This window comes from Nipponia nippon, unplaced genomic scaffold, assembly GCF_047370975.1.
Source record: "Nipponia nippon isolate SJK-2023a ecotype South Korea unplaced genomic scaffold, ASM4737097v1 scaffold_3, whole genome shotgun sequence".
NCBI classification, from domain to species: domain Eukaryota; kingdom Metazoa; phylum Chordata; class Aves; order Pelecaniformes; family Threskiornithidae; genus Nipponia; species Nipponia nippon.
The window spans coordinates 52839932-52866315 of NW_028262347.1; the positions used below are offsets into that span (position 1 = coordinate 52839932).

Sequence of the window (26384 nt, forward strand, 5' to 3'; positions counted from 1 at the left end):
ATTTACTGCAACTACTCCCCACTTGTATGTCTCTCTGTCCCTGCCACATACAAAACCACCACTGCTCTCAGGGAAACAGAAAGGGCAGAAAGAGCAAGTTGGAAACTTAAGCATTAGTGGGAAAAAAATCATATTTCGATGCTATTCTTTAATGGCTACAATGGCTTCAAAGTGTAAAGCAGCCCTAATTGTAGAAGCAAGCCTCAGCTCTGCAAACAGCAGTGTCCTCATGTAACTCTTCCAGACTGTATATATGGTTTCATACACCAGAGCTGCCTCCATTCCCTCTCAGAAGACAGTACTTCCCACTATATTTAGGACCACCTTGTGTCAACACGCTTCAGTCGAGAGGAATTTCTCACTCAACCTAGAAAAAGTAATAGTCCCCCAAAACCCCTGAAAATGCTACCTCTTAAGTGAACAAATACCTCAGTTTAAGCAGTACTACTAAGAGCTACCATTCATGAGAACAAACAAACAAACAAAAAAAACCCCAAACCCCAACAACTCTCCTACGGCACCTCTTAGATCCAGTATCTCATGATATGGTACAGCAAAATGCCATCATTATTCTGGCGGGTGAACTCCTGCCTATCCATGGGCACGTGAAATCATCTACACTTCCTCTGTTGGATGTCTCTGTGCTATCTGATATTGCTGGACATCAAGAACATCTTGTTTGCCCGCACCTACAAAGCGATGGGCTATGACATGAAACAGATCGAGGCCTTCCTCTGAGGGGCAGCTTACAGGGCTGTTGCAGACCTTGCAGCTCAACAGCAGGCCCAAGCTGCAGAGTCCCACAAGCCTGCTATGTGCTCTCCTATTAACCTAAATCTGGAGAAGCATGAGTGAAGCTGCGGTAACGCAGCACACACAAAAATGCCGGAGGCATGCAGGAGACTTAGTTATGTATTCAGTTTACATTGAATGTTAAACAGGAGGGTGCACAGTTTATCTCCGTATTTAACTATATGAAACACGTGAATGAACTACAGCTGCTTTAAGCATTACTCAGGTAATGCACTTCAGTGAACTTGCTTCTTTCATAATGCTCCCCCATCATCAAGTGCATTTACCCAGAGATTTTTAAGTCAAGCTGCAGTTCTTGGGTTGTTTCGAGGTCCTCAGTGCTCTGCCTGCCTTATTAGCTATATCAAACCACACAAAGCAATTCTCTTTGACTTCACAGAGCTGTCGAACAACAGGAGACAAAACGACATGAGTCCTGAGGGACTTCGCACATAAGAGATCAGCAGACGGGTCTAAATGGTTGTATTATTTCAAAAACTGTGCTCAATTTGAAAGCAATAGAGATCTTTCAACACCATAAGCACTCCTGAGTTCATTCCACATTTTATTTTTCTATTAAAATGGTGGTCACCCCAAATGTGAAGTGGTAGGGATTTAAAGATGCAACCTACAGAAAAGTACGGTCCTCAGCCAATAGGCAGAGGTAACCCAGTCTCATCTGGACCACATACTCTGTTAAGTGAAGGCAGCTATATTCTTCTGGAAATGGACTCCCTAGTGATCTTCTTCCTTGAAAAACCTGTTACTCAACTTATAAATATAAAATACTGTTTTCTGAAACACTTCTATATTTGAGTTATGAGCATTTAACAAACACCCTGAAATTCTGAAAACTTGTTCTATGATGGATTATCCTTGACAGTATTTATGAAAAATGTCAAATATCACAAATATAGGTCAACGGTGTGCAATGGTAAAGTTGCCTAAAGCAGTATCTTAGAAATATCTTAATGTTGTATATCAAATAACCTCTAAAAGTCTTGCCCATATCTAGCCCACAAGTTAGTTCCTCATGAATATTTTCTATACACCAGGTAAGAGTGAACATAGTAACACTGAACTACAGGGACAGTCAATACAATGCACCTAAGTGCTATGCAGTGAAGCATTGTGTCAAATGGATTTTAGCCTACTTCATATATGACAATGAAATGAGCTTTGCAGTGCGGCTGCAGGAATCAGCTTCAACATGTCATGAAACCGTTAAGAGTAGCTTAAGGCCCTCCCCAACCTGCTATTTTGTGACTGGGACAAAAAACCAAGCGTGTACATGACATGCCTCTTTCCACACAAACAGTAGGATACCTGAGACAAAAATAATGCAACTCCATCTCATATATTTTCTTATATTTGATGTTCTAATATAATGGAAGGAGAACAGGGCAAGTCATTTGTCCAAAGAAATGATACATGCATACAAATTTAATCCTATTTTTACCTCCATATTCTCCAACGATTAGCATACAAAATGAAATTCCACTAGGGAATTTAAGAAATACACAAATGTAACCATTTCAACACTTTGCATTTAGATTCTGACTTAGCTGACAGATGTTTTAAAAAACAAACACATGTAGCCCAGTAACTCCCTGATGACAGTAGATGTGCAGATGCTGGAATTAACAAGTTATTCCATCTAAAACCAAACATTATTTCTGCAACATTCTTCTGGCTAATCTTTTTTTCTGATTGAATAATATGATCCAATACTGATTTTTATAATTATTCTACATTTTTTAAAACGGGTATTATAAAGATTACTTAAATTCAAGACATCAATTCCCTTTCATTTAGAATAATCTGGAAAGTTACTGTATGGGGTAAAATTAGTACCGTAATAGTGCAAGCGGTCTGGACTAAACATGCAGTGGCAATCAAACACTAGGAACTAGCTACAAAGTGGAAAACTAGAGAGTGATCAGAATAGTAGCAGTAATTCTCTAGTGGCAGCATCAGATACTTCAGAATTTAAGAAGAAAAAATGGTAAATACAAGCCAACAAGGTGTGATCTTCCTATTTCTGCAAGTATAGAGCCTGAAACGCTAGCTAAATTCAATTTTATTAACCATTTTACTGCTCCTCATATTGGAATAAACTCCAGGCTATCTGGAATTGCAGGTGAAGAATACACTGATCATTACCACTTTCCTACCACAATGCCACCCCACAGGGCTAATCCTAAAACACGACAGTGCCCAGAATACCCAGGAAGCAAGCCCAGACCAACCAGTACAGCTCACCTGATCATCATGACTGGTTTAACTGAAAATCTGAGAATTAATTAAATACACTTGCTATATAAATTCCCAGCATGGACAACTGTTCAAAATTTTACAAATCTTATCCATAGAATTGCTGTCAATGACCAACAGTTACAACAACAACAAAAAAGCCAAAAAACCCTACCCCACATACTGATCATGATTACATGGTGTAATAATTGGCATATTTTGAAAGATAAATATGCTTGAGTCATTAAACTTTCATAAAAACAACTACTGTCACTACATTGCAGAGCTGATAATTGACCCCATGCCCCAGTACTCCAGCTGTGCCAAAGCCTGTTGTGGGATGCTGCAGATGCCGGAGTCCCATTTACCAAGTGGGCTCGTTGATCTTATCCTCCACGTAGGCAAGGCCCTGTGGGATCGGCCCTAGACCCAAAGTAACTTGGAGTGGTAGAAAAAGGCATGCTCTGCATCTCTCCCACCCCCTTCTCCCCTCTTGCTGTCAGGACCACAAAATGTGCGGGCAGAAGAAAGCAAGAGCTGCGCCACACAGCTGCAACATTGAACACCCGGTGGCTTACTGATACCAGACACAGACAAATCCAGCCCAAACCATATTAAACTTTTGTCGTATTTTTTTTCGCATAGGGTTACTTTGTGATCTTTCTCATCCTGACTGCAACTGCTGATTCCTTCCAACCCTAAATTATCACAAACACTTCCCAGTTTTAACAGTGCAGGGCTTTCCCTGTAGAGCCCTGACTGCCCAGCAAAGTGCAGGCATGTGAAAATGGAGAGGGTCCAAAGCACCTGCAGATCAGAGACTTGCTGCAACTCTGTTAGATGCAAGACTTCTCTGGTTTCTACAACTGCAGTGGAAGTAATTGTTTATTATGCCTATGAAGAGACTTGTAAGAGACTTATGATTTCACATCATAATGACATGAAATATGCACCATTATCCCCCTGAATTAATTACCCAACTGGAAACAGATGTCACTTGTCTTGGTGACAGCATTTCACAAAGACAGATGGCTGCCTAGTAAGTCCCGTTTCTATACATCATCAAGAGGAACTGACGTTTGATTCCCCTCCCTTTAAATATGTAATTTACTTGCAGATCTCCAGTTTAACGGTACTGAGAAGTCAGATGCCAAAAGTTTTCTCCAAGTAAAGCTAATTTTGAATCCCGGGTTGTTACACTCCTCTGAGCTGCACTGCTGCAGATTACCTTGCTGCCAGAGCAGTGGTGCTACAATGCCGTTCAGCCGTTGCCATCACAGACCAGATTCAGGAGGGTAAGGATTTATTACTTTTTGCAGAAGTTCTCAGGACAGCCTTTGGTACTACCAAGGCTGCTGGTATTTTTGCTCTGACTTCACCAGACAAGCCATTTTTGTCATTAAACTGTTTTTCAAATTCTTGTCAGTTTAAGAATTGTCTGTCTGAAAATACCAGGTGCTAGTACTTTCAGCTCCACTAGAGATAAAAAAAAGTAATTGTAGTCTTGTGCTTGTAATCAGTAATCCTTATTTTTTCAGTGGAAAAATATTAATTTAATTTTTCATTAATAAAAATCAGGAAAATACAATGAAACAAGACGTGGCCAATACTGAGACCTGGCCACTTCACCTCCTGAGGATGTGTCTTAGGCTATGTGCTGAACCGCTTTTTAAAAACATTTTTTTAATTAAAAAGAAGTTAAATCCATGGCCTTTAATAAAAAAAAAAAAACAACCAAACAGCAATTTAATGATTCTGCAAGCCTCAGATGTAATGACAAATATTACATATGTGCATTTTTATTACATGAGGCTCAAAGCACCACAAATCAGAAATCCTAAAAGTCTATTATACATACAAACACAAAGATTATTACCATAATGATTACCTATTCTAAGTGCCAAGGCTGAAAATATTATTTATGTGAAAAGTAGCAAGCATGAAGCAGGTCGGTACATAAAGTGAAAACATTCCCTCTGTTTTCACAAGCAGTAAGTGGAAAAAATATTGGACAGTTTGAAAGGTGGAATAAATTCCCAAATTGAGTCCCAGAGGACAGACTTCTTAGACTGTTCCCTCTGCTAGTGACTTGCATTTCCACCTGTGTGTTGAGCTAATGACAGGTCCAGTCACTGGTTCAGATCAGATTTGGAAAATGTGTGGTCACAGAGATCAGGAATATTCCCGGCCAACCCCCTGGAGGTCTTCAATGTTAATCATATAGCACTACAAGAGAGCAATTGCAATACCAATATGTTATCCCACAATAATTTGCAGGATTACTTACATAGCAGATAAATTATAATTAAAGTTACTGGTACTACAACACATTTCATAATGAGCTAATCATTTATTTATCTATTTTTAATATGCAATTATCAGCAAAGCACATTAATCTGTACACAAGCATGAAATACAGCTAGTGTAACAAGAAATAAGAGATAAAATAGATCTCCATAGAAAAATTTAACAGCTCTAGAATTGATCCTTTTTCTGATCTTGATTCAATTTCATCACAGATTTAATTCCAAGGAAAAGGAAAAAAAAACCACATTCAAGCCCCTTTAAAGAATGGGACATTTGTCTACTAAATAAATAGCTTTTTTTTTTTTTTTTAAACACACTCAAGCTTTCTAATAACATACAGTAATGAATGCTTTCATAATACCAGAAGAAGCAAACAGCCATTCGCTGTTTGGAGTAAAAAATGCAGATTACTCTAGCTCAGTTATAACTAACGCAGTTATTAAAAGGTAAGCTCTGTAACACGAGAATAATAACAGTTAATTATACAGATATTAATATATTAGAATTGAAAATTGATTGTTTATTTCCATATCTTGTAATTATATACTCTGGTAAAAATGGCACTAAAAATAATGAAAAAAACTAAGATGGTGTTAAATATCTCCTTCTAATAGGACAATTTCATGGAGGTCCTTCTATGCATTTTGTTTTTTTAATCATCATCATCTTGTGGATACACAACGACCACAGAAAGAATGTCTTCAACATACAGAAATAAAAGCCAAATACTGGACAGGAGAACCTGGACCACACATCAGAACAAATGTTGTTAAGAGCTCTTATTTAGCATACATTCAGTTTCCTAGTATATTTTCAAGTTACCAGCTGTATGCGTGAAGATCTAATCATTATTGTATTAAAGCATTTTCAGTTTAATAAAATTATTTTTCTGCATTGTAAAACATTCACATTAAAAGCATGGGCTCCACCTTTGAATATCTAGTTCAAGCCAAATCGACGCGCAAAGGCTATCCGTGGCTTGCATTCAGGCTGTGCTATGGAGCGGTTTGCACAGACCACCACATGCAGCAATCCAGAATACACTTATCCCCTAAAGTATTAAATATCCCAGAGTTACAAACTTGATCATGCATTATTGTCTTACTGCTAGCATTAATATTTATCCACTTTTTTAAGGGAAGAGCTGTAGAAGAATCATAAAGATAAAAACGTGAAAAGCATTTGTAACCTTCGGTACAAAAGCCTTCACTGGCAATGTCAATACTCTACTAGTATGAACTGACAGCGTGATGCTAAGGACACAACCCATCCCAATACACTGCCAAAGTACAGCTGAATTGTCCTATAAGTCTCGTGAAAACTGCTTCCTTAAAAGAAAGAAGATCTGCAGAAGAAAATACCAGGGTTCAGTCTGACTGGAGGGGTGCTGGGCTCCAGAGCGGGAGCAGCTGCTGCAGAGCGACCTCCCAGGGATCTCATCCGCTTTAAAAACGGACCTGGGAGTCAGGCAGGGAGCAGTTCTCTGCATGGCCAGCTCCTCATCTGCTTCCTTACTTGACCACAGAAGAGCTAACACTGGCACAAGTAAATAGGCAGGAAAGTACGACCAAGGATGGGGGAAAGGGGAAGAGGTGGAAAACTCATTTTCAGCAGCTGCTTGTGCTTACAGTGGTGCAAGCCAAACATGAGATGCATCCACCACAGTGAAACTGCAGCTTCTTTCACACCAGACCACCCAAAAGAAGAGGGCAGCTAGCATAAACAAATAAATCTGTAAAGAACCCTATAGCCAATGTTTTAACAGAAACCAGTCTATGACCCTATGCTTTTTAGTACTCAGCAGTTAGTAAATTTAGTTTTCTAGTTTGTCAGGTTTCTGCCATTTTCTCCATGAGGACTGGAACGAACAAGCCTGTCAGAGACAGGGTAGCCATTTCATGAAAAATGTTTTTCTTCTCACAACTGTTTCTGTCTTACCAGTGATGGGTGTGGATTCACTCTACTGCAGAGTGGCTGCTTAGCCTCAGCCATACCGCTTTCTTTGACAGCATTTGGCACCCTGGACAAAGTAAAACACATTTTGTGATGTGCTAGTATAGGTGCCATTGACTCTATTTTGGGTACCACGTGTTATGCTGTTCAGGGACGTCACCTCTATCAAGATGTTCATTTCACTACTTTACGGGAAATATGCACCTATACATACGACGAGATGTAAAGAGGGTCCTCAGTTATCACTCTACCTGCTCTGCAGCAGCAGCCAGCTGACCAATTTCATCACTTTCAGCAAGGATGCTCCCCAAAAGAATAAACTTTGAACGACCGATAACCTCAGTATAGGTTATGGCATGACATACAACCTTAGCATAAAAATAATAAATAAAAAAACCCCTCCATCAACTTATTTTCCCAGGTGTCTTATACTACCCTGGTTTTCAATCTTTGTTCATTAAACCATTTTTTAATTAAACTCATTAAAACAATTACTACAGGTTCTGGAAGAAAATCATGGCTTGAAATAAATTGTACCAGCCCCTCTCCCCAGGTTTCACATCCCCCTCCACCTTCACCAGTCTCATCCTTTAACACCAAATGGAAGAAGCTACTACATATGTAAAAGCTACCAATTCATCTCAACTGCAGCTATAGTAATCTACTGTTTTCTTTCAAGTAGTCTAATTGACTAGCACAATTAAAATAAATTAAGAGCAATTTTGTCTAGCCTACGTTTGGTCTGGATTGTGAGGTCGCTTGTCAGATTCTGAACCCCAAACCTTGTCCATTTTCCAACTACATGATACGGCTTTAAAAAAAGCTATTAGTTCTCCCTTAGATCCTTGCTTCGTCTATATCCTTTATTGCGATCGCAACTGTAGCAATGCTACTACTATCTTAAAAAAGGCAATGGCCACCATGGCAGAGCAGAATCATACATCATAGGCAGAGCCGGCATCATGCTGTACTTTGACTCTTAATCTGTGAGGAGGAAGCACCGTGGGTGGGAGAGAACAGGCTCTATGAGCACAGCAGGATGGCTGGATTAACTCTGCCAGGGGCAGCAAGGGGACAGCAAAAGCATTTCTCAAAATATCTTTTTCTTTCATGCCTTGAGGTAAGAGCAGGAAGGAACACCATCAAAAAGTGGGGTTACAAAAGGATACAAGTAAAGTGGCAAAAATATTCATCCGCCAATAGCTCAAGTAAGTTCTTGCCTTGTGGCTCTCAGCAACACGACAAATTCCAGCATAAAAGATTATTGTCTGCATGATTTGAGATAAATTGAAACCTCAAGGCCGTTCAGATCACACACATCTTCTTATGCAGATTCCTTCATTAAACATTCAACATTAGTCTGGCTTAAGGAAGAAACATTTTTGTACATAACCAAATTAGAACAAAGCAAGTGGGCAAGCTGTGCTGAAGAGCTCTCCAAACAGGAGGCTGATTTTGTACTACGGTTAAAAAAAAAGATAAACTGAACTTCATATTAACAGTGAAAACCAGCAAAGCTTTGGTCATCTCAAACTTGTTGTCCTTAAAGCTATTTTATAAATTAAAAAGAATATAGATGCGTGTATCTTTTTGAATTCCACAGTTCGGGCAGATACATCATTAATGAAGCATTCTGGCAAAACCCACTAGTGAATGGGTTATCATGGGAAAGGCTTTCCTGCTATAAATTCTATTTGAATTTTCTCAGCAATAAGGGCTGCACAGGACTCCTTGTACAAGGTAGTGTAGCATCTTTTCTTCACTTCTGCTCTTTCTCTCTTTTTTCTTCAGCCTTATCAAAAGTTCCTGAAAAAGGAAAGTTCCCTTCAAAGGGATTGTCAAAAAGGGGATAAACCTAATCTCCACGGCTCAGGCTTTGCTTTTCTTGTTCTTTACCTTAGCCCCATCCAACCCATGCAATAAAGTCGAAAGAAGGAAAGACAGTGCCAAGGAGTTCATTCCCCATTTTTCTCATCAGTAGTAGTAACACCAGCAGTCATTATTTTGCAGAGAGTGTTACATGAGGGGATTTTTGGACCTCCATGAAACCAAAATGACCTAGCAGACCTGTGGATGCAGCTAACTGCAGGACAACGGCCCCATGTTGCAAGAAGTCAGAGGCCCCAAATCATGTCTATAATGATTCCCAAACCACTCTTAATGTTGTCAAGAATCTCTCCAATGTCTAGTCATGCCTTTTTATAATTCTAAATATTGTAATTTAGCAAATATCCTTAATCCAATGATTAACCATTCTGATTCTTGAATTATGTTTTCGTTAATATTTAACCTAAATTGTCTCTTCTTTAGCTCTTGTTCTGTCCTCACTGATTTATCAAAATAATTCATCATTATCTCCTTTATAACATCCACTTACATGTTGGCAGAAAGTTACGTTTGCCCTCAATCTTGTTCCCCCTAGAAGGAACATGCTTATTACACTAGGTATCTGGTTACAAGTTGAGACACAGCCATGATTTCTAACGTACCACACGAGCAGAAAAAAGCCAGCAATTCCTCTTCCCCTCATCTAAAAAGCAATATAAACACATAAAATTTTTACTTTAAAAATAAATAATATAAAACAGAAAAAAAGAACAGTTTTCCTTTCTTTTGCAAGTCATTTATCATAACACACATGCAATTCTTCTACCAAGAATAACTCTCGCTCCTAAATTTGTTTTAACTGGACATAAAACATATAAGCACATTATCCCAGCTGAAACATAAAGGGAACCACACCAAAGGACAGAAATCTACAAGTTTTTATACACACTCCTCTTGTTAGTATGCACAACATTCACACATCACTGTCCTTTTTTTTGCGTTATGCTGTTGACTGATGTTCAATTAAATATCGAGTAGCTCTACTCCTCCTGCCCAGATTATTCCCCCAGTACTGCTGTTCAGTACTATACTCAGAGCTCGTTATATTCTCATGTGATCTGTACTTCCAAAATAAATCACTTCCACATTTTTTCAATTAAATCTTGTATAACTGATTCAGCCCATTTATGCATTACGAAGATCATACTTCATTTTAATCCTATTTTACAAATGTTACTACAACGTTAAATAATCAACCGTCAGATCAGAAATAATGCCATGAGAATCCACACTTGTTTGGGATGACAAGTTTGCAGACCTTTAATTTTGCTAGAGCTTGAAATGTTAAAGCAGAAGAGAGATCAGTTTATATGTATATTTATATCCATTAATTTATAGTGTTGGGTGTAATAGCCAGTGGTATTATTATGAAGCCAAATAAGTTTCTACGTCATCTTGTCACAAACGTGCTCTACAGCACAGACCACATTAACTCACTATAACATAAGAAATCCTGTCATGAACATTTTACACCAAATCACCACATGAACTATGATTAATAATGAATCAGAAGAGTAGATTTATATGAATAACAACCAAAGTGAAAAAAACCTCTTATTATCGACAATTAGATGATAATGTAACTTACATATTTGCTATGTTCTAATATGCAGCCGCTTGGGATATCTTCACATGACTGACTTAGACTTAAAATGTATTTTTCAGTTGTACTAAAGAATTAACTAACATTTTGGGTTTTTCAAATGAATAAGTAAGCCTAAATTTAGTCACTGTTAATTATGTATACTTTTAGAAACTGTACTGTTCAAGTACACATCTCATTTATGTGGGTCTTTTTAATTCTTCCTGTATTTGTGATCCAGATGTGGATCCAGAAAAGTGTAAGGCTTTTCTCATTTTAAGAACCCTGACATTTAAACTTACTTGTTTCTGCTGTAATATGAACATTTGAATCATAAAATATTTCCATTCATGATTTGTGTTCATATTATCAAACAGATTTCTCACAGATACTCAACAGCATAAGTAAACCAAATTTTTGCACAGAATTGAAAGTAAATGACTCTGTTACTTTAGTAGTAGGAATGAAAAATACTTAAGGAAAAGGTTAAAATATGCTTTTGAAATGTTATGTTACATTTCTGTATCACATACAATGGGCTTACTCAGCTGCAGGCTATTTTTTAATTTTCAGGAACTCATTCTGTGTTTCACCTTAATTTGGTCCGAGATAGGTACAGCTCATCTTTTCTGAATTAATACCTATCACAAGGAATCTACCAAGTGCTGGTGTTCCACTGAGCCCCAAGGACTTGGGTGTCCCCCCTGGCCATGAGCCCAGAGGACAGAACCAACATGAGCCAGGTTTTCCCATGGAAGCACAGCACAGAGGGACTGGGAAAAATTCTCCAGATTCTTCACACTTGACTATTTAGAACGATATGTAAAGTTAACAAAACTTTTTAAAAGAAAACATTACAGGTACTGGCACTTCAGAGCTGCCCAGGAGATAAAAATCCATATCTCAATTTGGAAAACAGAGGGAGCAGAGCATGGTGCACCCACTAGCACCCTGAAATTTCGAAATGTGTTCTCAGAAAATAGCTCTCTGGGGATCGATACAGAAGTGCCAGTTCAAAATCGGCATACTGGGAGGCCACTGGATGGAGGAGTTTGAAGCACAGCAGGATGCTTTAAGGCACGCATTTCCCCGACACCACCCCAGTGCGCCCTTCCTGCTTGGAGCTACTTCACAGCCGTCCTGCAACCCGACTGCTGCAAACTAGCGCTGCTCGGAGTCACGCTGAATGCGTCGCTGTGTGCTTCAACGCTGGGACACACAGGCAGCAATGAACACCTTCAGAGAGAGCTACAGCTATGTAATATTACAATCCATATTTGTGTTACAGACCAACGTGAACTAAGACCTCGCATGGGCGGGGGATTCCTCCGCATCCATGGTCAGGGAGCAAAGGGGAAGGCAAATATATGACAAAACATCATGTGCAAATCATAAACCAAAAAATGGTGAGAGACAGCATGAGCTACAACTAAGTCCTAACTGTATGAGGAATTTTATCTGTTGAGAACTTAAAATGCAAATGTTAAGTTTTATTAATCCACTTAACCGCAGATACAACCAACGCAAGCTCCTGAAACAATAAGGTAAAATGGGAATTTGGAACCTATGAGAGATAAAATGAGTGCCAGAAATTTTAAGAGGATGAATAACGCAGGAGAAGAATAGGGAGACCAGAAAATGGGTCATTATAGTAATCAGATGAGAAATAGCTAATGGAAGGATTTACATTTCACAATTAATAAAATCAAAAGCTATTTGAAGGATACCAGTAGGTGACATCTACAAGGCATTTGTGATAAACCAGAGTACATTATTTTATTTGTCTGTTCTGGCTGTTCGGATAACTTTCCTATTTTCTTCTCTGCAAATTCAACTTCCTTCTCTCTCAATCTGTCAACCTTCTCCTTCTCTCTCTTCACATCTTATTTTCAGCTCAACAGAGCCCAAACTCCTTTTCCCCTTGCAGCTTTGCTCCAAGTCCCCTTTATTTCTTTACCACTCCCCACCCAGCTCAGCAATTTAATCTGATTTGCAACCATATTCCCACCTCGTCCAGCTGACCACTACAGAGGTGACAGGGAGAAATGACAACAAAAGAATGAGCAAAAACTGCTGACCAATGAGTAATGTAAAAAGCCCGGGGGAAAATGGAAAGGAAGCTGTTGGATGAATAATAAAATCAAATTTGATTTAACGGCATCTGCTCTCCTCCATAAGCAGTGAAATAACCACATAATAAACATTTTTAATGTATGTTTAATGTCTATTATGTATGTCATTTATGGGATAACCACCCAAGCTTGCAGAAAAAGACCACCTCACTCTTCAGCAATCTCTGTCCTTATTTTGCACCTCTAGGATACCGTTGAAATGAAGAGAACAAACACCCACATACGTTTCTATTCTTTCGTAGTCTGTACAGTGAGTCTTCTGTACAAGTGGTGCTGCTAGGAGCACTGCAGCCAGCTCCCCTCATCAGCTGTGACCTAGAACGACTTAGTATACTATCAGGCATAGTACGATTGTTTAATTCTTTATTGAGATAAAACATATAGAGAAAACAATGTTTTACCAATAGGAAGCATTTCGCAGAACAGTTATTCAATAATGTTTTAAAGAAAGAAGTGATTTTGTGAACATGGGTTCATGCTATAGATTTTTTTTTTAAATTGTGCATCTAATTTTGTAAAAACAAAATCTTGTAAAATCTCTTCACTAAGACACATTTTCTTACTGTCCAAACCAAAAATTATTATAGTGACATGATGCAAGAAATACTTGGAAAACATCAAAATTCACTTCTGTATGTTACTATTGTATTATTTTGCTAATAAATTTTGTAAGCCCCCTGTAATTGACTTGTATGTTAAAAGCATCTAGGGTCAGCATTAGCAATGTACAAGCTTCAGTGGTTCAGAATTTTATATTTTTAAGAAACATGGCATGTGTTTGTATCAGCAAGTTTCATCCGTCATTATCCATCTCCCTCCTACACCTCTCTAGTATAAAAACCCCTTCTGCTTGCTGACAGAATACTAATTTGGCTTCATTTAAATGCTAAAGCAGCATAGTCCAGCTATCTCATTTAAAATATGTGTAAATCTGTGAAACAATTGACAAGCACAATGAAGAGTGTCTACCGTAAGATCTGCATGGAATTATTTTTCAATAGACACTAAAAAGCCAAAAGCCTACACTACCCAAAATTTTTTTCCATGCGTATCTCTTAAAATCAGGGAAGGAAAAAGGGTAATATTCACCTAGCAGCTCGTCACTTCATACCACTTGTTAAGATTAAAGGCCAGGTGATGTATACCCAGAATATATATATAGAGAGAGGCTTCTATTTGTGTAAGGGTGGTCACTCATTCTTGTAACTACAACCACATTTCTATTCTATGTGTGTAATAAGAAAATGTGCATTAACAAAGCCTGCATCAAACATAAATGGAGGGCAAGTGGAATTTCCATATATGAATAGTACAAAATCCCTAAATATAGAGCGCTCTACGGACAAGACCTGGGCTGGTATCCCTCAGCGGTACCTTCCAGTGACCTGTGTTGACGATCTCCCAAGCTACCCTCCTCGTAAAGGCATAGTTTTATGGCATAAAATGGAGAGTACAATGAAACTTGAATGGGCATGATTCATTGAGTTGATTCCAAATACTTGATGTGCGAGTGTGTATGTGGCATTTAAATGCACACACCTTTATACAAAAAATGCATGATGTGTGTTATCATCTTCATACACACACACGTGACTAGAAAGCAGGGAAGAAAAATGTGCAAGGGACCCCCTCATACCACTGCAGAAGAGCTAGCCACAACACACCTGAGAAACCAAGGCCCGGATGTGATTAGCATCAAACTGCTCCATGCCAGAGCAAACTGGGAGCTAAGCCTCATATTTCTGGGGTGCGCAACTGAAGAATAACTCATTCAGATGTGCTCACAGGGGCTCACGCAGTCTATGTCAAGTTCAAAATGAAGGCAGCTTAGCTTCCCCCCCAAGCAAAAATGCAGACACAAGCTAGTGTGCTAAAATGTTCCTCACAATGGCAGAGAAGGTACATGGACAAATGAATGACAGCAAAACCTGTTAAACTTTACAACTGAGATTAAGTTGAGAAGAAAGTAACCGTCTGTTCTCTTTAAACTCTCTAAATCCTGAAAGGTTAAAAAACCACAGAGATTTATCAGCAGAACAATCACTAGTAAAAATAATTTGTTTCAGAGGATACACAACTTTTGTTGTGTAGATTGCAAGAAGACAATAACTGTCATTGGACACCTCTGTATTTCTACATATAAACATCTCATTTACAGTTCAGTATGTTAAAGAAACGAAAACATGGAAGACCTCATCATAGTTCTAAACCTGCTTTGTGCAACAAGACTAATGCAGGACTGAGTTAAGGAGCTGACCCATATACTGAAAAATAGGATCTAAAATTAAATGGGAAAATGTACATCATTATTTTAACGTAGCTCAAAGTTGCACAGCTAAATCTCTGTGCAGCAAACTGAAAAGTTATCTATACACTGCAGATTATTATGCACTCACTGAACACAACATTTAAATCATTTTTGCTATGTTAGTGGTATTGAATTTTTCATGCATTTTAAAGTTGGATAAATGGTTAGGAAAATAATTCAATAGGTCAGACATTTCATTAACTTAAATATTAACAACAAAATCCTCCAAGCAGAATAAAAATGCCGCCCCTTTTTTTTTCCCCTTGCCTGTGGACCTATGTACTTGCCCAGGGCAGCAGAACCCACTGATAATCCTTCTTAGCTTGCCAGAAGTACCAGGGTGCTAGACATCTGGGGCTGCACAACCTATATTCCCTGTTGAAATTGTTCCCATTTAGTTTCTAGGTAACACTTTGCCTTTCGTCTAGATTTACACATATGTTCTTGGTCCAAGGTGCCTCATTCCCAAAGGAACCTTTGCTTTGCTTTAATTTCTGAATGTACACTGAATATCAGCTTAATACTGTTTAATAACTTAATCAAGCATACATGCATTAGAACTTCGATCGTATCTAAAATATTTTCCACAAATTTATAAATTACCTGCCTGCAATGATCTAATGTCAGTGAAAGTGTCTCTTTCAAATACCACTTATTGTTAACAAGAATGAGATCTTGGATTTCTTGATGTCAATGGCAAAACACCATTAACTGCAATGAAGCCAGTGTCTCACTTGGACATGCTGTATTCCAATAAAATAGGGATTACACTGCATTGCAGAACTGAAAAGGATGGGTACAGTTAAAATGAAATGCTAGAATGAAAGCTGACTGTGTAAAAATAGTATTTTCTTATTCAGCAGACCTACCCTACAAATACATTCAATCTCATAGCTGCTTATACTCACGGCTAGAAAAAAAACCCCAGGATTACTTTTTATTTCCATTTCAGAGATGGCACATTTATGGTCAGAGCAAGCAGACCCTGTTTGTATTGTCTCTCACTCTTGTGATTTCATCATGAGTCTCACCAAAGTCTATCTTCTTCCCAAAACCACAAACTTCTGAGTCTCAGCTTCTGTTAGGAAGAAAAATGCACAAGTCCCATGACTGCATAGAAAGCTTTGAATGATCATATTGGGGGGTGAGGGAGGGCACCCCCCCCATCTAAATTTTCCTATGATATTTGAAGCCCTGAGGTTGACTAGCTTTTCATCATCTATATAATTGCTAATTAAAGGACAACTGAACTTCTAAATTCTACACACAGGAACAGTCTACACAAGCTGGAGCAGCCCTACTGAAAATACTGCCTGCAGAATCCTTATTACCATGTGAAAGCGAGAAAGACAGCCTTTCAGACACCAAATTAGACTTGCAGGCAACATGCACACTGTAGTTAGGGGAAACCTTTTATTTCCAAACTTGACAATTTTTACCTTGTGGTCCCTAAGACAAAACGAACATGGCACTTTGTTACCCTTCAATAAATCTTCAGCTTTTCACAGTGCTGGGTTATGAAAGGTTCTAACTTTCACTTAGGTAAAAGGAATTTATAATCTCTCAGGGATGCAAAGAAAAGCTTGGACACAACCCAAGAGTAATCAAACTACGGAAACGAAAAACCACATGCAAAGACGAATGAGAAAAGTTGTATGGTGATACTTCTCCCTGGCTGTGCTCTGTAAAGGACTCTGTTGAGACCCAGGTGTAAAGGACGCTGTTGTTAGTGCTAATCCTCTCCTCCCAAGCCACTGACATAGCGTGTAAAACTGAGGCAGACCTGAGACGAGCTGGGGACAACCTGCAGTTTTGACACGTCTCTTTCCTCTTGACCCTACAGGAACCTCTCCCAGGCTGTTGGTGTCAGCGGTAAGCAAGAGCCACAGATCAGCTCATCCCAGCCACAACGTTAATGATACACTAGTATAAGACGCAGGCGATAGCAACTTTTACTAATAGCTGCTCTTGATCCTATATTGTCAACTCTCAACCTTTCCAGCCTGCTTTGTTAACACCCGTGTTTTACTACAGCAGAAGCCTACAAGGAGCTAAAGCAGCCCAGGTCTTCAGAAGAATGACGCCGACAGTGGAATGAAGGGAACCGGATGCATCCAATTTGGTAAGATTTGTCTTTGAATCTCAGGCATCCAGGACTTCTATCACTCTATGGCAAAGTATGAGAGAAGACACAACCCAGCAAGATGAAATGAAAAAAGTCTGTCAACTGAACATCAAATGAGTTTGGAACTGGAGAGCAGGGTGCAAAGTACATGTGCTCAGACATGGCCTTCTTCTTCACTAGATAAATAAGAATAGGGTTGAGCAACGTGATTTAAGAAGAAAATATGACACAGTATGTTTTATTTTCACAGCATGCTAAAAATGATTAAAGAAATGTGAAGAAGGGTGAAAGATTTGCTCTTTTAGCTTTACTTTCAAATACAGCAATATAACACAGAACCATTCTGATATGCTGCTGTATGCACCACTTCTATGCCTATTATCCAGCTTCTTAAAAAATGAAATCCAAACCTACACATTTTATCTTAGAGCAGCAGCACAGGTTCTGTAGAGTGAGAGCTTATGAATGGTGAAACAGGAATTTAGCACAGCGAAAACACAGTCCAAGCTCAGGGGTCTATTCTCTTCTCATTGCTTTCATATTACTTCCAGTATTCAGGAAAATTGCGCAGAAGCATTAAGAGTAGAATAGACTCCTGTGAAATGAGCTCACAAATTAAATGAAGAGATGGAGAGAGCAGTGAATAACTGAATCCCCTGAGCCAGAAGAATGCCACGCTGGAGGGTCACAGAAGGATATACAACATGTGCTACTGTGCACCCACTTTTCAGTGGACCTGTGTAATTCATGAACCTGACAGCAATGCCATACATACCCACAGGCTCTTCCTAACCTCCCTCCCGCCCATCAGCATGCTTCCACAGAGAACTGCCAAGGAGACTGATACAATGAAAATGCAGTAGTTTGGCTGCCTTTCAACCTTCTATATACCCTGGAGACAGAAGGATTACTTATTATTAGCAATTATGAAATTTAATCCACTATACTACATTGCATATGATCAAGCTTTATTGTACTCTAGTGAGTCTTAACATAGTATAAACATCAGATTATAAACCTATTTTTTAATGCATTGATTTAAAATTTATTTAGCATCAACTTTCCCTGTTGCAATGTGGTCACTTCATTCTGTACTGCTGATACAGTGTAGCTCTTGAGTTGTTGAAGAATATAAGTGTATGCTTTTATTGGTGCAGAGGAGACAAAAAATATTAACTTCATTTCTCTTTCCTATTTTCTTTTTAACAAATGAAAACCTGAAGTACGTGTGGATTAACTGATAAACTTAAGGCTGCAGATAAAACTTGGCATACTAATAGGAATGAAAACCACATCTCCTAAATCCTAATGCCATGCTTTATTCACAAAATCATCCTGGCCTTACTTGCTGTATCCACACAATCAGAATGGGCAAAATCAGAGACATAAAAAACATCCACCCTGTGTGGAGTCTGGCCAGGCATTACAAGGTGTGGTTCACAGTCTTCACTCTCATCAAGCCTGAAATCAGATGTTCCACATTGTTTTCTTACACTGCTCTTTGTTCTCATAAAATAACGATGATACTTAGGAAAATCACAACACTCTTTCTCATGGACCACTAGTTTAAGTGAAAGATTATGATTACATAAGTGACATTGCATTTACTGATCACAAATAGAAAGGAAAAAAATGTTATAAAAATATGTATTCTTTGCTCAATCAAGGATTAGCAAACATTAATCCTTGTAAAACAGTAAAATATCTGATTAAAAGGAGACGAGAAAGCAAAAGTGAATTTTTAACGCAGCCACCGATCATGCCACTCTGCCACCTTCCACTCTGGGTGGAAGGCGTATTTATCTGTCTTTGCTTTCCCTACCCACTACATAGCAACACGAACACTGAGGCACCCTTTCCCACAAACCATAACACTCTGCTAAATCCAGCTACTCTGTGGCATACGCTTTTCCCCTGGGCAGAAGACGACAGCGCTAGGTGCTTGTGGCCCTTGTTAGTCATGTTGTGCTACCGGAGGGCACTTAGCACAGTAAGGAGAGTGGTATGAGAAGCTACATACAAGCAAGAGAGTGCTTTTTCTTAAGCCAATATGCCATTCATCACACAGTGACTTACTCTGAAGAGGCATCTGGTGATTGACATGTGCCACCAGCAGCATAAGTAATCATGGTGCAGTTTGCTATGGATTTGCACTTATGTCTCAACAACCCTTCCCTTGCCCCAGACCACAACTCCTCCTTTCTCCGTATCTCTTCCTCCTCCGTATTATCTCCAGCTTCTCCCATCCTCCTAGTAATTTCCGCTTCCCACAATGGCTCTACTACTCCTTACCTGCAGATTTTCCTACCCCCAGCACTGCAAGCCACAATATCCCTGCCACAATGAGGATATTAAAAGGGTTCCCTCTACTCCCTTTCACGACAGTTGTGGGAACTTAATACCTCTGAAATAAACCATTCTTACAACTCAAGTGCCCAATCAGTTCGACAGTTCAAAAGACTGACAGAGTAATTGCAAAAACGTACTTCTTTAGGTTAAAAAGTATTCCCCAAAAGGAAATTTTAATGGAGTAAATCAGTGACCAAAAATTCTAAAATACATATCTTTTAATAATAATTATAGCTCAGAGCAAGAACCTCAAATCTTGTTTCTTATGTAACATCAACGTAACTGCAGTTATTTAATCATCGTTCACCTCATAAAATAAAAGGAGCGTGATACTCTTTTGCTACAAACAGAAAAGTTAAAGCATCCCAAATTTAGATTCAATTCTGTCCTTCAGCAGTGATAAACACAACTCGGCAAAACAAACCTAGGCTGTGCATTCATGTCTACATAAACAGCATGACGTTCATGTAGAGTGAATGTCATTTCACACTCACGCCAGAACTGCGATTAATTAAGCAACTGTCTTCAGTGATTTCTCTCACCTGAGCATGTACATCCAGAATTCTTTCAACTGAGATTCGAAAGAGAGGTCTGCTGCCTAAAACAAGCAAGCATCGGATTGATTTCAAAGTTTATAACACACCAATGAAATCATATTAAAGCATTTTGAAATTAGAAACAATCCAGTTCTTTGATGATTTATCCACTAAGAAAAGAATTTCTATCAAAATAGCCATACGGATAATCTTCTATTCAGGGAAGAACCAACTTGTAAACCTGACTGTTCAAATAACGAAAGCATCAAGCAGGCAAATGTTGCCCTTTGTCAGAGTCTGATTATTATGACTGGGGAATTTTAAACAGCAGTGAAATGAATTACACAAAGCTCACTAAATCTGGGGAGTTAAGGGAGTCCTATAGTCCAGGTTAGTATGCCTCTGTGTGATGATAATGATCCAAGGACTCTCTAGATGCTCCTGCTGCCAAGATAAAGCACCCAGGGCAGCTGCACATCGAGCACCAAGGAGCTGCAGCTAGGCACTGTCCTAAGAGGTGAAACTTCTGAAACTGAAGGCGAGGATGAGCAGACGGGTAGTGACCGACCCTGTCTGCATAATCTTCCTTAATCCACAGCTTTCACTTGACAGTACATGAAAATGTAAAAAAATTATTTCCTCTAACTTCAAGACAATAGAATTGTATATTCTGAAGGCCTTATCCTGCAATGGCTCCAAATACCTGCCTTTTGATGATTCACAGGAGAGTACCATCCTCGTGTGTCCTTTTGACTCATGCTGAAGCATAATTGCTGCTCTTTTTTATTGCTGCACCCATTTCCTCTCATCTGTCCTTTTTGTTTTCCTTTTATTTCTTTTAATCTTCTAAATTTATAGATATAGAAATAGCTTTCTAACTTTTATTCTTTTTAATTCTCTTGTGCTTTGGCTTTTCTTTCTCTTCTGCAAATTTTCAGGAAGCCAGATACTATGTGAGTGCCATTTTGCCTCTTTTTATTTAATCCACTAAATTCTTTTGCTGAAATGAAAGCCAAAGGATCAGGAATACTTTAGTTGTTAAGACACTGTCCAAGCCTGCAGCTATTTACTTATGAACTGATTATGTGAATGACTGTGTTAGAAGCCATTAGAGGTCTAAGAGATGTCATGTATGATAGAATATAAAAGCTACAAATAAGTTTTCAAGCAGCAACATGTTACCCACAGCTGCAAGTGCTTGTTTGCATAGGTGAGGCACATCGAGATCAACTTTGCCATCTATACTGTCCCGTTTTTGCCTGCCCATCAACTGTGGCTTGTAGATTTATCTTGCTCTCCATCACAGACTGATAAACACCACTTAATTCTGTTAAAATAAAGCAGGATCTTGCTTTGTAAAAAAAAAACAAACTGAATGATCCAGACTGTAGATAATAGCCTTTTGAAAGGTAAATCCACCAAGATGAGAAAATCAGTATGAGAAATAACTCCTGAGTGGAGGTGAACTGTAGCTTTCTGGAGCAATGTGTGAATGTCTGAGAACCAAGTTCAGAGTCCAACAGGTGAGCCTGTGGGTTAAAAAGATTTGCAACTGCTAAAAACTGATTGATGTGGGAAAAAGGTCAATGCTTGCTCTAAAAATAGCAGAATTATACATGTGATGTATTATTAAACTTCAGTCCTTGTAAGGAGGAAAGGTGTCAAAAATTTGGGCAAGAGTGACTTGAATCATACTAAAAAAATGCTCAGCTATACTACACTCACTAATTTGGCTAATGTCAAAGACAACTTTCTTCTAAGTCAATATGGCTTCCACCATCCTGAAAGAACAGCTGTTCTTCTTCAGTGTGACCACAAAAATCCTGCTCCATGCAGTCAAACGTAGTCTTCCTGGATCCATGAACAGCAGTGAGATCTGGTTAATACATCTCATATACCAGTTACCTGGCTAACAGTAACCTGACCTAAGTGGAGCATCAAGACGATGGGGAATCCACTAAGACCGTATATGCTTCCCTCTCCCAAGCAACAGCAAAACTAAACAAGATGAACGGCAGTGACATTTTTGGTCATGGATACAGCATCCAGCACCACCTAGCCAGTCACATGCCAGGAGTGGAAGCAGGTGGCATTAGCACTTGCCCTGAAGGCAACTCCGATCATTCTGAATTTCCAGACTGGTGTGAGAAAGGAGGTGGTGAAGTGGCCTCCAGACCACCTGCTGGTCTTCTTGGAGGCAGAACCGAGATGGCAGCCTGCCACCTGTAACGAGCCAACTTCTGCCCTGGTGACTGACAGGTTTGGTCTTGATCCCTGGAGGAAAACGTATTGCTGCTGGAAAAGCAAGCCCATCCATGAAAGGCCAAAAAAAAATGTATGAATGGACAACTGAGGGAAATAACTACTCCTTATAAATTCCCTTTTTGTGTTACCACTTCTTGTTTTGTTTTTGAAAGAACTCATTTTAAGACAATAAATAAACAATACAGATTCTGCTGCTTCACTAAATAACTGGACATTCGTAGTAATTAAGCAGTTTTTCTACACACAGCAGAAGGAAATATTCTAATGAACTGATTATACTTTTCCATGGCACGGAGCACATAAAAATAAGCAATTTCAATAATCATTATTACTGCTACAGTATATATTAATACATTTCATATAAATCATTGCCTCTACTATCAACTCAGCTCCTGCTCCTGCAAATAAAGCAATACCTTGTTACCTAGCAACTGAGCAAGTCCCTGCTACACTGAAAAAAAAAAAAAAAAGAAAAAAAAAGGAAATATATATATATATTTATATATCCCCTTGGTTTCATGTTGAGAGAACATCCATAAAGAACAAAGAATAATCCACTCAAATGCCCTAAAATTCAATATTTACATAAAACACTTCATCCTTCACGTTTCATGAGTATCTTCAGAAGCTAGGTCTAGATTAAACATGCATTACCTCTTACTGACAATATAATGTTCTTGCTATGCATTTCTGGGAATATTTTATTAATGTACACATAAGTACACAGACATGACACGTATAAGTCATGACAGGCTCTTAATGCTACATCTGATCTGTATTAGAATAGGAATAGCTATCACATGGCTTTTTTAAAGTCCATTTGCTTATGCTAAATCAGTTCCTTTCCCGTTTAACATAGCAATGCACAGTATTACCCCTTACTGATGCAATGTCTCTTTTTAGGGTTCTGTCATTTGTATGAATTATTCCTTGTGTTGCACAAAAAAAAGAAGTATGTACTACAAAACCCGCCACTTTGTTGCTTTATATTTCATGTCTGTTTAGGAGTCCTACTTGCATGGATGAGCTACTGCCCTGGGCAACACACAAATTCGGCAGCAGCCTCTGAACCCTCTGGTTACCAGCGTGTGTCTGGTCCACACTCTACCCCGAGTTGAAAAAGGCAGCAGAAGGATTCATGGCCCCATGACTGCACAGTATGAAGACATACCCTTCACTGCAACAAGGACGGCCAATAAGCTTGTGCAACAGAGAGTATATGAAGTCACGAAAATTGCTGTCCTGAAGGCCCACAGTTTCATTGGCAGGTAACGGTTTTCACATTCAATATTGTCGAGGTCATGACATTGCCCCCAGATCCAACGTGCAATACCTCTGAAGACAATGCAAATTTCACTTCAAATTTCGTGGCTAATCACAAACCGCTACTGCTCATCACAAATTAGATGCTCACTAAACACCACGCAAAAATTTTGAGTGCTGCTCCCGGTAGCAACATCTGTAGTGAAAGTATTCCTGAAACATGTTGTTAATGTTCTCTTGAAACTTTTTGAAGTCACCTATCTCTTGGTATACAAGGATATTGGCTCAGTTAATCATAACACAAAAGAATACACAATCTATATCATGCTGCCTCAAACATCTGCTGCTGCTGTAATCCTTGATAATTCATAGCAAAAATATTCAGAAAATGATATGCTTGCAGCCAAAGGCACCTCATTTTGTGTGGCTCTTACTGTTATCTCCAAGCACTCTATACTAGTTTGAAATCTTTTGCAGCTTGGTTTTGCCCATTTTTTAATATTCTTGCAGCCTTTAACAACTAGGTACCACAGTTCACCTCCCAGAGGAATGTGTGGAGTTCAGTAAAATGCATAACGCATACAGATGGGCGAGGATGAAGTATCAGCTACCGTGGCATTCAGAAGCCTCTTGCAATAAAAATTTTAGAAGTTGGTGAACAACCTATACATCTTACAAGGATAAAGCAAACATCAGAGACCATACCCTACAGGCTTTGCATGACGAAGTCTGTGCATATTGCCTCTCCCTCTGGAACGCAGTCTTCAGTGACAGATGGCACAACCACTACCTACAGATGGCTCAAATGGGGGCTCCATAGCTTTGATAAATACTGCAATCAACTCCTAGGATAGGTACGGTTCAGGAAGCAGAGGAAACACAGGGAATAAATCCCTCAAGAACTTCTTAACTGTAGAATAATCACACACATAGTATTATCCTAAACAGACAGATGAAAGTCCTAGGCTCTTACTGAGCTGACAGAAATTCAGGACTACTTAAAAGGAGGTCAGTAGTTTAGGATAAAAGTGTTTGAAACAAGCATCACTCAATTTCTTATCTACTTCATCCAGAAAACCATTTCCACTTTCATCATGGACCAAGCGCTTCTGGTGAAAGTATTCTTGCTTTCCAGTGGGATTTGTTATACTTTGGAGGCGCAATCAACCCTATCACTGACAGAGCCTTCGTTTGGTTGGCAGAAAACATCCTTGCCTCAGACAGATGATTCACTACAGTGAGCAGAAGCATCTGAATCACTCCTACAAGAGAATCAAAACTCGTGGACCCGTACTGGGGCTATTTGTAGCAGACTAGCATAATCTTTTCTAATCTGCTATAGAAAGTTGGGAATAAGAGCAACCAGAATGATTTCATGAAGGAGCATTTGCTTTAGTTGAGCACACATCTCAGAGACCCTGCTCTCTCACTCCCTACTGCTGAAAAAACAGATACGACTTTGCAATGCCTTTTGTGGCAACACAGGACTAGTGATGGGCCATGTTTGTTACCTGCCTTCAGCCACTCACACTTTGTGCCATTTGGGCAAGAGCTTTCTACCAAGTGGCATCTACCAGAATGTTCTCATTGACCAAGCACTGCGATGCTATGGGCACATACACAATACCAAATACACCAGTTCCAGACATTTGTGGACTTTCAGCTAAATAACAGGAATATTGCATTTTCAAGTTGATGTCAGGACGCAGAAGGGATGCTCTCTGAAAAAACTGACATGCCCTTCCTTTGCTCTAATATGCATACTCCCTGTTACGTAGAAGTATCTTACATACCCAAGATAAACATACAGAGGCATAAAAATATCTCCCAGATACATTAGGGAGGGTGGACTAAAGCTCCATTCAGAGTCCTTGGATTACACAAGTTTGCCGGCCCACACCTGGAGTATAATAGAAAATAATACCTTTGCAGAATCCTCACAAATATAGCTCAGTACATCTTGTATCCCAAAAAGTAAAACAACCCAACCCCACCATTAACAGGCAATATGATGTTTTAAAGCAGCCCTACCAAAATCTAAATTAGAATATGCCTACTGGATTCTTGTCTGTGAAAGAACATACCAGAATATAAATAAAAACTGTAATCATTTAAACCTTGATTACAGTCCAATTACTACAGTATCTAGAATCTTTCCTGCAGACCTGAAGTTTCTATTCCCTTCTGCCATCACTATCTTTTCCAGAATACAAACAAACAACATTAACATTGCCTGTTTTCAACTACTCCTGTCCACAATTTAACAAGTTTACTGTCCCTAACGTCCAAGTTTCACAGCCTGAAAATGTACTGTAGAGTTAGGAGGGAGTCCATTTTGTCAGAGCTTCAAGAAATAGAAAAAACTGTATCAAAATTTTTTATTTATGATGAACTACCTCAACTTTTATCCCTTTTCAGATTATAGAAAACCATGACTGACATTCCTCTTTTTGAGGAACTGCTGTGTAGAAAAGGGAGACAGAGACTGCTATAGTGTCAATGTAATTTCTGAATGCATCACACAATCTTTTGTAATATGTCAAAAGTATAAACAAAAACACTCCATGTGTCACAGTCTACAAAAGGTATCAGGTTTTGCAGCATAATAATGCATGACAGCTCTCTTAATACT

The 26384-nt window shown here is 38.9% G+C and overlaps 1 protein-coding gene across 7 annotated transcripts in view; it reads right to left on the reverse strand.

Annotated features, from left to right (window-relative positions):
- ANKS1B (ankyrin repeat and sterile alpha motif domain containing 1B) overlaps positions 1 to 26384 on the reverse strand; it is a 441565-nt gene that overhangs the window by 54552 nt on the left and 360629 nt on the right. The window lies entirely within an intron of this gene.